This window comes from Octopus sinensis, linkage group LG10 (assembly GCF_006345805.1).
Source record: "Octopus sinensis linkage group LG10, ASM634580v1, whole genome shotgun sequence".
Taxonomy (NCBI): Eukaryota; Metazoa; Mollusca; class Cephalopoda; order Octopoda; family Octopodidae; genus Octopus; species Octopus sinensis.
In genome coordinates this window covers 87,270,951-87,286,063 of record NC_043006.1, presented here as the reverse complement: position 1 = coordinate 87,286,063, position 15,113 = coordinate 87,270,951, and the positions used below count along the sequence as shown (strand labels likewise).

The 15,113-nt window shown below is 38.0% G+C and overlaps 1 protein-coding gene and 1 long non-coding RNA gene across 2 annotated transcripts in view; both read left to right on the top strand.

The window, feature by feature from the left end:
* The window catches only part of LOC115216696 (endoplasmic reticulum aminopeptidase 1), a 1,296,444-nt gene that overhangs the window by 498,589 nt on the left and 782,742 nt on the right, over window positions 1–15,113 (top strand). The gene's annotated exons all lie outside the window — the stretch shown is intronic.
* On the top strand, window positions 2,289–13,807 carry LOC118765201. Its single transcript, XR_005001066.1, has 3 exons — window positions 2,289–2,487; window positions 11,469–11,474; window positions 13,745–13,807. It is a non-coding gene; the product is annotated as an uncharacterized LOC118765201 (long non-coding RNA).

Below are 15,113 nucleotides of genomic sequence, written 5' to 3'. Positions count from 1 at the left end.
CCAGGTTCAATAACCACACTTTGAGCTTTAGGCACTGGAATAAAGAAAAGCGACACAATTGTCTAATCATATTTGGTCTTTAAGAGATAAAGGTGTTGATTATAACATACAATGGAAGATTTTGGCCAGATGTAAGCCCTATACTAACGGCAGCGGAAGGTGCGGTCTATGCGACATGGAGAGATGGCTTATCTGGAAAAGCAGCTTAGACCCTACTACATGTCTAAATACAAGGACAGAGCTTTTCGGATCATGCCCACATGTGACTAAATTTCTGTTACGTTTTTGGTCCCCTAAAGAAAACAGATAGAACATGCTTTCTATGTTATGTCCCAAGAAGAATTTATATATTTTTATATATTTTTATATATTTTTTATGTATTTTTATATAATTTTTATGACGAAAAATGCGAGCGATGTATAAGTACGAAGGCAAGCAGAGTTATAACAGAGTAATTTCCCTTTATTTAACGGTATTTTTTCATAACGTTTTCAAATAGCCAGATAACCGAAGAGATGGTGTTGTGGATTTCCACTTCGGCATCTGAAACTCAGAGTTTTATCTTGACTACCAAGTAATGTAACATATTGTATAGATAAATTTCCTCTATTTACATAATATTGAGGTCTCTTTCTTTCTTTTGTTATCTTACCGTTTTATCAATATATGTATATATATATATATATATATATATATAAGATCAGCAACAATTTAGATTCAAATGAATATGGCACTTAATTTAGATGTACCAGAATTTTGTATGGTGTTACCAATAAAAATTTGATGGGTGATTATAATCAAAAATAAGCAACAAGAATGACTCCAGTAATTTGGTACAATTGTTTCGCACTACAACATTTTATTAAAAGCTGTAAGTATTACGGCAGATTTAAGATGCTGAGTACTCTTCAGCTAATTATATAGGTTTTCCAATAATATAAAAGCTTTCAAATCAAGTAGTAACATATATATATATATATATATATATATAGGCCATGTGGTTCTCCCCGACACTCTATTAGACATCAAACACCCTGGACATACCACAGTCAGCCGCGAATAAATGACACTAGTTGAGTCTTTGTTTATATTAGTCAGGTGTTCCTCTTATACTCTCACTGACCTGCATCATTCAGCCTTTAGTTGCATCTCTTCAGTTTCCACACCAGCAATTCTGGAGGTAGATCAACAAATAGCCCACTCTTTAGTGTATTGCTCTGCAAAAATTCTGAGGTGAAATTAAGAGTCTGCACTCACCAATTCAAAACTGATGCAGTTAATATTGCTAGCTGTTTGATGGCAGTGAGCTGGCATGACAAGCAAAATGATTAGCTGCTTTTCATTCCATCTCTAAGTTCTGAGTTCAAATTCTGTCAGGGTCAACTTTGCCTTTCATCCTTTTGGGGTCGATAAATTAAGTATCAGTAGAATATTGGGGGTTGACTGATACCCTGCCCTGAAATTTCTGGCTTAGGGCCAATATTTGAAACCAGTATTACTAACTGTATGACTTCATAGTTGCATGTTAAAGAATCTGTTGTTAGATCACTTAAATATTTCTCAAAACCTCATGTAGCAAGACAAGCCTTTATTTTTCTAGTATTCATGTTTTTTGCTGTCATCCATCTTTTTAACATAATTTACTATGAAGTAATGTTGGACACACATTTGTATATATTCTAATCTTTCATATTTTGAATTTCTTTAGACTTAACATTAACTACTTATTTTACTTATTCATGTTTGGCAGTTAGTATAGGTACATACTCCAGTACATCTATTTCAACAGTTTCTTGAGCTCTATCTCGCTTGGATTCACTTGATTTCAGATAAAACAACAAATATTTTCATTCTCCTCTTCCAATATTATATTCAACAAATGACTCTATTTTTACCATTTCTTACACACCTGATTTTTCTGCCCTATCTTTTAAACTAGCCTTACTATCATTAACTTTGTCATAATGCATTTCATTCTAATATTTTCTTGATCCATGACTTCATTTCCCTCATCAGATAGACCTTGATACTATTCATTTTCATAGCTGTATCTTCTACACATTATTTGGGTTCTCAGATCAAAACTTCCTTAACAGACATTTTGTTCTTGTATCCCTTCTTCAGGCTTACTCTAGGATGCTCTTCCTTGACTAATTAATGCAAACTGAATCTCGCACTGCCCAACACTTTAGCAGTTTTGTTTTTCATGTCTCTGTTCAAGCATCTCAACAATCTCTCCAGACCTACCTTTCAGTGTGCCAACATTAAGTGTGCCAACTCTGAGGGTGTGGGCCCATGAGACTCTGAGATGGGGGACAGCAGCATCATGTATCTGAAAAGAAAGCTCACATTTGGCAGAACTCATAAACATACAATAGCCTTCAACCTGCATACACTGCACCATCATTTTATGTGCTACATAATCACTACATTACATAGGAGATAAACCCTAAGTAGGGATGGGGGAACATTAAGCCTTTGGAGGTGTTCATGGGAGAGACATCTAACAGAGGTCAGAGGATAGAGACTTCTGGTACAGGTGATGGGGGTGGAAAGGGTGGAATTAGAAAAAATTCTATACATCAAATCTAAACCTAAAATTGAGAAGTTTTAAAGTAAATATAGCAAAGGAAAAAAAAGTTTTAAAATGGAAGAAGACTGAATTCTACCACTACCTGGGAATTGGTCACGTTTGATATGTTTTGTTTAAGGTTTAAAACCCAACATAATGAGATAGCATTGGGCATTTGCATTCTTAACTAAGGCTATAACCAAGAGTTTTTGGTCAGCCAAACCGTGACAAAATTAGATAAATGAATGAATAAATGACAATAATAAATGAGAGTGAAAGAGAGGGAGAAAGGAGGAAGAGGTAGAGTTAGATTGAGCAAGAGGATCTTCAGTTTTTTTCTCTAAATATACGCCATGGAAGATGAAACTGTTTACATAAATAATGAAATGAAATAATAAAATAATTATAATCAGTTCTGAAAAAGAGGTTTTAAATGTTTGCTAGGTTGGAAAACGAAATTGCTTATCTGAACATCTGATTTCTACTCTCTGAGATGAGGTATTAAAAAAAAATATAAAAGTGAAGGGGCCTTTCTCAGTGGTTAGAGTGTCAAGCTCACAATCATGAGGTAGTGAGTTTGATTCCCGAACCAGGCTATGTGTTGTGATCTTGAGCGAGACACTTTATTTCATGTTCCAGTTCACTCATCTGTAGAAATGAGTTGTGAAGTCACTGGGGCTAAGCTTTTACCTTTCCCTTAGATAACATTCATAGTGTGGAGAGGAGAGGCTTGCATGCTGGCCTTCCATAAACAACTTTGCTCAGACTTGTGCTTCAGAGGGGAACTTTCTTCGGGCATCCCATGGTCATTCATGACTGAAGGGGGTCTTTACCCATCCAATCTGACCGTACGACAGGCACCCATGCCAACCCCATTGCTTGCGAAGACATGTTGGGGCAAGCGAAATCGAAATCGAATTGAACCAGCCAGGATCCCTGGTCTGGTGGTACGTAAAAAGCACTATCCGACTCGTGGCCGATGCCAGCACCCCCTCGTTTGGCTTCCGTGCAGGTAGCACATAAAATACACCAATCCGACCATGGTCGTTGCCAGCCTCGCCTGGCACCTGTGCAGGTGGCACGTGAAAAGCACCCACTACACTCACGGAGTGGTTGGCGTTAGGAAGGGCATCCAGCTGTAGAAACACTGCCAGATAAGACTGGAGCCTGGTGCAGCCTTCTGGCTTTCCAGATCCCCGGTCGAACCGTCCAACCCATGCTAGCATGGAGAACGGACGTTAAACGATGATGATGATGATGATATATATATATATATATATAATATATATATTGTGACTGCAGAGGACATGCGTAGACTTGAAAGAAATGAAGCTAGCATGATCCGCTGGATGTGTAATGTCAGTGTGCACGCACGACAGAGGGTAAGCACCCTGAGAGAAGTGCTGGACATAAGAAGCATCAGATGTGGTGTGCAAGAGTGACGCTTGCGATGGTATGGTCATGTACTGCGGATGGATGAGGAGAGATGTGTTAAGAAGTGCCGCTCCCAAACAGTTGAAGGTATCAGGGGGAGAGGTAGACCCAGAAAGACATGGGATGAGGTAGTCAAGCATGACCTCAGAGCGTTGGGCCTCACAGAGGCAATGACGAAGGACCGAGATCTCTGGAGATATGCTGTGACTGCAAAGACCCGGGCTGCTTCCTGCACCAGTTACACATAGCCCATGCCCATTCAAAGTACCTTGGATTTCAGAACATCCCGCTGTGCTTGAGGAGACCTATTGAGTCAAGTACATGAACATCGAAATAAATATCAATGGAAATAGTAGTTGTGATACCTGTGCCGGTGGCACATAAAAAGCACCATCCGAACGTGGCCGATGCCAGCACCGCCTTGACTGTCCAACCTGTGCTAGCGCAGAAAACGGACGTTAAACGATGATGATGATGATATATATATATATTCTTTTAATCTTTTACTTGTTTCAGTCATTTTAACTGCAGCCACTCTGGAGCACTGCCTTTAGTTGAACAAGTCGACCCCAGGACCCACTCCTTGAAAGCCCAGTACTCATTCAATCAGTCTCTCTTGCTGAACCACTAAGTTATGGAGATGCAAACACACCAACATTGGTTGTCAAGCAATGGTGGGGGGACAAACACAGACACACACACACACACACACATATGATGGGCTTCTTTCAGTTTCTATCCACCAAATCAACTCACAAGGCTTTAGTTGAAGACACTTGCCCAAAGTGCCATGCAGTGGGACTGAACCCAGAACCATGTGGTTGGTAAGCACAAGCTACTTACCACACAGCCACTCCTGCAGCTATATATATGTGTGTGTGTGTGTGTGTGTGTATGTGTGTGCATGTATACACATACACACATACAGATTAAGTCCAAGAATGGAGGTGATGGTATTCCATTTATTCCTTCATTACAATTGTTTCAACAGTACATGGTTCAGAAGAGGTAAGTCAATTGCATTGACCCCGTTATTCAACTGCTACTTATTTTTATCAACCGTGAAAGGATGAAAGGCGCAAAGTCAACCTCCACAGAATAATAATAATAATAATCATAATAATAATAATGATAATAAAAATAATAATTATAATAATAATAATGATGATAATAATAATAATAATAATAATAATAATGATAATAATAATCATATATATAGTATTAATAAAACTGCACTTCATGTCTGAAGCTATAGGGTGATTCACAAACCAGCAACTATGAGTGCATTGCTCCTCATAGCAGAAACAGTTATATATATATATATATATATATATATACTTTATTTTAAGCAGCAGAAAATTCAACAAAATCTGTTACTCTGAGTTTCTCGTTGCCGTTCATCAGACAGTTTTTGCTAGAATGGAACTGATATATCAATTCAATCTATACTCTTACAAACGAGGGGGAACGAAAGAAAGGGAAAGAGAGAAAAAGGAACGAAGGAGGGGTGGGGAAAAAAACTTATGTATACAAGCAGTGTAACGATGTTATTGGCATCTATAGAGACCAGTATACATACACAAGTTTGAATGGATACATATACATACCGTCGTGTATATGTGTGCTTAAGCACAAACATACTTTCACTTACACATACACAGATACGCATGCTTACAAATACATATGCTTTGCTATACACATACTTATATAAACATTCTAATTTTGACAACATTGCTTTTTTTAAAAAATATTGCTTTTAAAAATGGGTGCATTAATAAAAATATATACGAAAGACATATAAAATAAAATATAACATCCTATTTTGGGCCATTTATAAATAATCAAGGTAATATAAATAATCAAGGTAATCCTATGCAATACAATAACATGAAAACAAAGTTTGTAGGTTTTTCCTAATATATATGTAGAAACATAAGACTTTGCTATACGGATTAAGATACGCATAGCTTGGAAACAAAATCAAAATCCATCGTAGCGCTCAAGAGTCAAAATCAAAATCAAAAATCAAAAATACAAAATATATACTCTATCCATATGGTATATTTATATTCGACATTTTAAATTTAGCCGCGTGCCTACATAAGTTCATTAACTCACTTCTTTGATTCAAAGAATTATTGTCTTTGAATAAGATGTACATTTTTTTCTAATAGACAAAGTCTGCACTTGAAATTATTTTTGTAAGCTCCATGCCTGTATGGTGCCACCCTGTCCAGAATGCTCCATGTCACGTTGAAAGGTGGGGCTTCCTTTTCTTTTAGTTCCCAGACATATTTTGCTAGGCTGGTTTTCTTCCTATTCTCTGGGTATTTAAATGAATTTTTATGAGAATAAAATCTTGTTTTAAATGAATTTTCTGAAGCCCCTGTGTATGTCTTGTATTCCGATGAGCCTTCCACTTGCACCTTGGCTCTATAAACTACTCCTTTCACTAGACATTTCCCTTCTAACGGACAGGAGCTTTCGTTTTTGAAATTACATTTCTTAATGGGCTCGGCACCATGTCTAATCTCAATTAGCTTCCTATTATGTTGGCTAATGTAAGAGGCGAAATTTCTGCAACAAGAATAGCTAACCTTCAGGGTTCTTCTATTAAATATTCTGTAGAATTTATGACCCTGCTTAAAATGCTTAGAGCCCTCCTTCGTTCCTTTTTCTCTCTTTCCCTTTCTTTCGTTCCCCCTCCTTGCTCAGTATATGAGAATTGCTACATAGATGAATTTTAGCTTGCGTGCGAGACGGTTTGCATGAATATATGTACACATGCTTTTATGTGTATATTTAGATTCATATTCATACGTCTGTATATGTATGTATGGCGTTTACGCGCATCCTTTTGTGTATGTTGATATATATATGTAGATTTTAATATAAATATGTATTGCAGTATTTATAACAGGTTTAATTTCTATGCATTAATTTGCACTGTCTTCATTAACGTCAATAGGTTTTTCCTCGGATTTTATAATTTTTATAAGTTTTTTATATATATATACATATATTTTCGACCTTTTTGTTTATCGCTCGAAGATTGACCGTTTTTTCTAAAGGGCCAATCAAACAAGTCCATTTCTTTTTAAAGGTGTAGCGTTTGTAAGAGTATAGATTGAATTGATATATCAGTTCCATTCTAGCAAAAACTGTCTGATGAACAGCAACGAGAAACTCAGAGTAACAGATTTTGTTGAATTTTCTGCTGCTTAAAATAAAGCATATTACTCTACCACTGGTATTTGAGTACTCTTTTTTCCACCTTGTTTCACATTTATGTGTTTACTCCGGTATATATATATATATATATATATATATATATATATACACATATACATACTCGCAGGAAGAGAGGAAAAGAGAAAGAGAAAGGTGACATATAAATATTTTTTTTTTCTTTTTTATTTGAGAAATTTTGCAACTGAACTACCTACACCATCTTCCAATTTCCTGTTTCCTTTAAACCCCACAAAATTGATGCGGGCAAACTTCATGAGATGAGAACATTGTGTTCCCGGTTTTAAAAGATAACAGCAACAACTACAACAGCAATGCCAGCTGCATTAACAACTATAAAAAGAGACAATCATCTTGCATTATATTTACAGAACCTTTTTATCATAAAGAATGCCCATGTGTAGATACACACGCATTCATATACATACACATACATACATGCACATACACATACACACATATATGTACACATATAAACAGAAATATATATTTTCATGTGTGTGTTGGTATGAATTATTTTCAGATTTTACCAAATGATAATGAAGTCATGGAATTTTATGGGATATTTTTTTTATTGTTTTCCACATTTTATCTTAGTGTTTTCCATTATATATTTATTTTCTTTGTTATCAATCTTCAAACATAATTCAACCTTAATTGAGTTATTTCCCATTTCAGTCACATAACTCCCCTCTACAACCCTCACTTTCACTTTGACATCAGCCACCACTACAACCTTCACCTCCATCAACACCAATCATACACCATACCCTACCATACCATGTAAACTGAAAATTTGCTGACTTGAATATTAAAATAAATATACACATACAATATATATATATATGTATGTATACACACACTCATGTACATATATTTATGTTTTTATATATATATATATATATCATCATCACTTAATGTCCGCCTTCCATGCTGGCATGCATATATATATATGTGTGTGTGTGTGTGTGTGTTTATATATATATATTATGCGTATGTATATGTGTTTATATATATAGTATGTACAGCTATCTATCTATATACATATATATATATATATATATATATATATATATATATATATCAAAGCAAAAGGAAAACCACTCCTGAAATGTTACACTCCTCACTGTGTCCTTTATACTTCTACTCCACCTTCTACTTTCTGCTCCTTCACCACCACTGGCACTAAAAATGTAGCCACAACAACACATAATACAACCAACTGCTATCACAAATATAACCACTCCAACTTTTGCCATCACTTACTAATACTCTTTTCTACTCTAGACACAAGGCTTGAAAGTGTTGGGGAGGTGGGGCCCGGTTGATTAGATCGACCCCAGTATGCAACTGGTACTTAATTTAACGACGCCAAAAGGATGAAAAGCAAAGTCAACTTTGTTGGAATTTGAACTCAGAATGTAAAGACAGATCAAATAGCTATTTCTTTACTACCCACAAGGGGCTAAAGACAGAGAGGACAGACATGAACAGACAGACGGATGAAGTTGATTACATCGACCCCAGTGCGTAACTGGTACTTAATTTATCAATCCCGAAAGGATGAAAGGCAAAGTCGACCTCTGCAGAATTTGAACTCAGAACGTAACGGCAGACAAAATACAGCTATGCATTTCGCCTGGCGTGCTAACGTTTCGGCCAGCTCGCTGCCTTATGACATACTAATACTACTACAACTATAAACCAAATGTGAGACCTTCTATGAAGTCACTAGGCCTTCTAGAAATATCAGCCAAATGACCCTACATTTTAACAGCTTAGTCTAATAAACTGTACATTGGCTTGGATAAAAGATGGGATGGTCACAATTGGAATGATTTTGGTCATAGTTCTGCTAAATCAGTGTTGAACTGGGATTAAACAGCAAGTGCAACTACTACAACCACCACCACTTCAACCACCGTTTTCACCATCACCATCACCACCGCCATCACCACCATGCTGTACAAAACTTTACCCTCATAAATACAACTACCACCATGACATACACATTTACTACAACTACTACTACTACTACTACTACTTTCATCACTCACCCCCTCCACCATACACTCTGTTTAGTAGTTTGATTCTGGTCAGCCATTTGATCTTTCGCATCACAAGCCCTACAAAACACAAAACAACTTTTGCTCATATTGGTAGCTAACTTAACCCTCTCCTTCCTACCTCCTGTCATCACACACATATATTTCCACCCTTTTGACATCCCCCATCACCACTTCCAATCGGCATCTATTCCCCCCCCCTTCCCCCCTTCCTCCTGCAAACAATGCTGAAGAAATATAAAGAATGCCTTATGATTTCAATAGATTTATCAGAGTCAGAATCACATCATTTTCCTATCTTTAAACTCTCTCTCTCTCTCTTTCTTTCTCTCCCTTACCACTTCTCTCCTTCTTTCTCTCTCTTTACTCCCTCTTTCTCTCTCTCTCTCTCTCTCTCTCTCTTTCCCTGCCTATCTTTCTCTTTCCCTCTCTCTTTTCTCCTTTATCACTTGTACTGACCTCAGCTTCCTTTTTACTTTTCTTTGTTCCCTTTTTGACCTCTTGCTTCCCCTCAAACCTCTCTCTATCTTGGACTTCTTTGACTCACTCTCCCTATCTAATTTTCTCACTTATTTCTACCTCTCTATCGCCATCTCCCTCTCATCTTTTCTATCTATCTCTCTTCCTCCTGCCTGTCTTTTATGAAATATTTTGAACTTCTTGCTTGATTTTCACTTTATTGTTGTTGTTCATATTATTGTTGATCAGTATTTGAAGTGAAGTGATATTCAACTGAACATTAATTTAATCATGAAATGTAATTTTATTGTTGTCTATGCAATGTGGATGTATGGTGGCTTTCATTCATGAATAAACATGAGAATTCATTTGCCAAAATATTAAAATATATAAAAAAAAGGAAATTATTAATAATGAAAATCTGAATAAAAGAAAAATCTCAAATTTTGTGTCAATATGTTAAGATTTCATGAGGTGTGCCAACTTGACTATTGTTATGATCTTACCCGTTGCTATGATTGCTGTTTCTGAGGCATGTAATCCTCAAGAATCAAACACCCTGATGAAATACGGAAGATTTAACTATGCTAAGGTATTGAAAGAACTTAGAATTTCTGCAAAATAATCATTCCTGAATATTTCTCTTGCAGAAGTCATAGCTCAAGGCTACTCAACTCAGGTTCTAATGCTTCAATGGACATTTCAGTATTAATTTCTATGTCAACTTCAGTGTCTTCTTCAGTACCCACTTTTTATAGTAACAACTACAAGAAAAGTTTTAGTGAAAAGCAAACCATTACATGAGCTTTTATCAACTTGGAGAATGCTTTTGACAATGTACTTAACAACTACAAACCAGTTTTGACAAGGAGCTACAACACTGCAGATTGTAGCACTTATGACTATGTACCACACACAGTATTGTGGTTATTAAGATATTTAGGTATAAATAGGTGCAGGTATAGCTTAGTGGTAAGAAGCTTGCTTCCCAACCACATGGTTTCAGGTTCAATCCAACTACATGGCATCTTGGGCAAGTGTCTTCTACTCTAGCATCAAGGTGACCAAAGCAGAGCATTCTAGCTTCATTCCTTGCTAGTTTATACATGTCTTCAGCACTCTTGGCCCATGTTTCACTGCCATGTAGCATGGCTGTTTGCACACATGCATCATTCAATTTACCATTCACTTGGAGTGAGAGGCCCTTTGTTACCAGCAGAGGCAGGAGCTCTCTGAACTTTGCCCAGGCTATTCTTATTCTAGCAGCTACATTCTCAGAGCATCCACCCCCACTACTGACTTAGTCACCTAGGTAATGGAAGCTATTAACTACTTTTAGTTTTTCCCCCTGACGTGTGATGGAAGCTGTTTTCTGCACATTTTCAGTGTTTATTACCCCTGAGCATTTGCCACACACAAAAGCTATCTTCCTAGTTAGTCTTCCTTTGATATTGCTGCACCTCTTATGTGTCCATAGCTTACACCGGGTACATCTTATGGAGTTTCTACCTATGCTTTTTCTACAGATTGAGCAGGCCATCTACCTGAAGGTATTTTGTGATTTGTCTGCCTTCCTACTTATTAAGACTTTGGTTTTTGCTAGGTTGACTCTAAGGCTCTTTGATTCTAGACCTTGTTTCCACACCTGAAACTTCTCCTCTAGTTGTGATAGTGACTCAGCTATTAGAGAGAGGTTATCAGCATAGAGAAGCTCCCAGGGGCATCCTGCCTTGAATTCCTCTGTTATTACCTGGAGGACTATGGTGAATAAGTTGGGGCTGAGGACTGATCCTTGGTGGACCCCTACCCCTACCTGGAATTCTTCACTGTACCCATTGCCAACCCTCACCATACTGACAGCATCCCTGTATATGGCTTGTACAGCTCTCACTAACATAACCACTCATCTATACCTAGTTTCTGCATTGACCAACAGATAAGGGTCCAGGAAACCTGTCAAAGGCTTTTCCCATATTAATGAAATTCAGGTACAGAGTTTATCTTTGGCTAGGTATTTCTCCTGCAGCTGTCTTACCAGAAATATAGCATCAGTGGAGCTTTTCCTGGCATAAACACAAACTGCATATCATCTAAACTGACTCTCTCCCTAATTAGTTGGGCTATGACCCTCTCCGTGACTTTCATTACCTCCTGATCCAAGAACTTGATATTTCTGTAATTATTCACATCTAATGCATCACCTTTACCTTTGTATATCACCTGATTGACTATATGGGTGACTAGACTATAGCCAACACTGCCAGATATTTTAAGTATCTCTGCAGCGATTCCTGATGGGCCAGGGGCTTTCCCTGTCTTCATACCTGTAATTGCTTTATCTACCAAGGAGCTGTCAATTCGGATAGCTGGTCCCTCTGTGGGTTGACATTCAGCAGACTCTCTTTCATTCTCTTCATTTATCACCCTTTCATAGTGGCATCTCCAAGTCTTTCTCTTTGCAGCCACATTAAATGCAAGTGAGCCATCATCCATTTGGACACATTTCTCTCCTGTGACATCCTGATTCTCTCTCACATACTGTCTTGCAACATGAAACACTCTAAGTCTTTGGTCCTCATGATGCAGAACATTGGCAAATTTTTTCTTATTTGCCTCCCCTCTGGCTAAGTAAACCTGTCTCATAGCTTCCCTTCTGACAACCTGCTACCACCATTTTTCCAGTCTTTCCATACCTGTTTCTTTTCCATGATGGCTTTGTCAACTACATTTTTCCACCACCATGTTACCTTGAGTCAAGAGGGGACTTTGCACCATCCCCAGATCTGGTTAGTAGCGCTCAACAGGTTGTCCCATAGGAACCTCCAGTTGTCTTCCACATCATATGATGCTATATCCCCCTCTAATACGTCTCTACATTTCTGTTCATTCACAGGATCCTTAAACTTCCAGACACTTCTTCTCCTTGCTGGTCATATTCTGGGCATCCATTTAGCCTTGATCCTGAAGTTGCTAACTACTGATCTATGTTGTGGGGTGCATTCTTCACCTGGGAAGGTTTTGCATTTATAAGTAGCCATCTTTCCCATTTCCTGGTGAGGATGTAATCAATTTGACTACTGTGTCCACCAGATCGGTAGATGACTAGGTGACTGGCTGGTTTCCTGAAGTTAGTATGACAAACCATAAGATCATTTAATTTTTTTACTACCCACAAGGGGCCAAACATAGAGGGGACAAACAAGGACAGACAAAGGGATTAAGTCGAATACATTGACCTCAGTGCGAAACTGGTACTTTATTTATCGACCCCAAAAGGATGAAAGGCAAAGTCGACCTCGGCGGAATTTGAACTCAAAACGTAATGACAGACAAAATATGGCTACGCATTTCGATCAGCGTGCTAAAGTTTCTGCCAGCTCGCCGCCTTATGACAAATCATAAGATCATTTGCATTGCAGAACTACAACAGCCTGGTTCCCTTCTCATTGCAGGAACCAAAACCATAGCCTCCATGTATGCCATGGAAGCTCCCTGCATATTGTCCAACATGCCCATTGAAGTTACCAGCAACAAAAAGGAGGTTGCTATCATTCGTTGACAAGGTACTCTGCAAGAGGGTGTCATAAAATTGGTCTTTCTGTTCATCAGATAGTTCTGGTTGAGGGGCATAAGCCAAGATAATGGTTGCTAACCCATGATGCAGCGCTAAGTTAATCTTAAGTATTCTATCACAGACTCTGATTACCTCGATTACCTTATCAACCCATTTCACTGCAAGAAGTATACCCTCACCCCCGACCCCATCAGTGTTCCCTGCCCAGAAACTCTTACACCTTTTTTCTTTGCATGTGAGGACCCTAGCAGAACTTCCTCTCCAACTTACGTCTTGGATGCAGCACAGATCTACACATCTCTGTTCATGCATCTCAACAATCTTGCCAGACCTACCTTTCAATGTGCCATCTTGGGGCAACATTAAGCCTTTGGAGGTGTTCATGGGAGAGACATCCGATAGAGGTCAGAGGATAGAGACTTCTGGTACAGGTGATGGGGGTGGAAAGGGTGGAATTAGAAAAAATTCTATACATCAAATCTAAACCTAAAATTGAGAAGTTTTAAAGTAAATGTAGCAAAGGAAAAGAAAGTTTTAAAATGGAAGAAGACCTGGGAATTGGTCATGCTTGATATGTTTTTGTTTAGGGTTTAAAACCCTACTAATGTCAGTACTTCTCTCTGTTAAATTGGATAGTACCTTCCTTATACTAATCCTTTTTGTTTCTAAGCTCTTACAGCATACAGGCAGGATACAGTGTTGTCATTCTAAAACTCAGTTCTTGCCTTCTCTCTCTCTTGCTCTCTCTCCCTCTCGCTCTATCCCCCTCTCTCTCTTCCTCTCAACTTGTCAGTTAGGTCTGGAGAAGGGTATACTTCAGAAGTTTAAAATTTCCATGGCATACCATTTTGCCATGATGGTGCCACTACCACTCCATGTGAAATTTGAAGTGAGAAAGATATACAGTTGTCTGTATGTTTATGTATGTGTATTAACACGAGCTTTTATATGTTATACTCAATCACTGTGTGGTGTCAGAAGCAACAAAAAAGATTGAAACCAAGAAGAACATCTGTCTGTAAGACACTTCATGACAGAGTCTCATCTGCCCTGTACCATCATGGAAAAGTGGACAGAAAACAATGATGATGGGTATTTGTGTGTGTATGAGGGTCTACTGAAAACTTCATAGGCGGACCGAGATATTCTCATGGAATGAGACCAAGTGAGGTTTACTTTTCAACATAGTCACCCTGGTGGTCCACACACATCTTCCACTGGTATTGCAACCATTGGATCCCACTGGTAGGGAAGTTTTCATCTCATTCTTCAAAAAAGTAATCAACATCAAATATGATATCATCATCACTACGATTCTGGTTCCCATCCCAGTGTTTTTTCATGTTGGTGAACAGATGAGTTAGAAAGGGTCAAATGAATTAGAAAGGGATGGTGATTAATCAGTTCAAAACCACAGTCATGAACAGCAGCCATTGAACTCAATGACTTGTGTACTGGAAGATTTTACTGATGGAATAAGACCCCTTCTATCAATTTTCATGGTCGTTCAGTCTTGACAGCTTTTCATAAGTGCCTCAGCAGTTATGGAGAGTACTATGCCAACTTGCTGAGGCAAGTTGGCATCATACACTCCTTTGATGGTGTGGCCCTTTTGAAAATAGTCAATAAACACAATGCCTTTTGCATCCCAAAAAAACTGATGGTGTCACCTTCACTGCAGATGAAATGACCTTGGCCTTCTTCAGAGCAAGTGAGGAGAGGTCTATCCACTTTATGGATTGTCTCTTTGTTTCTAGT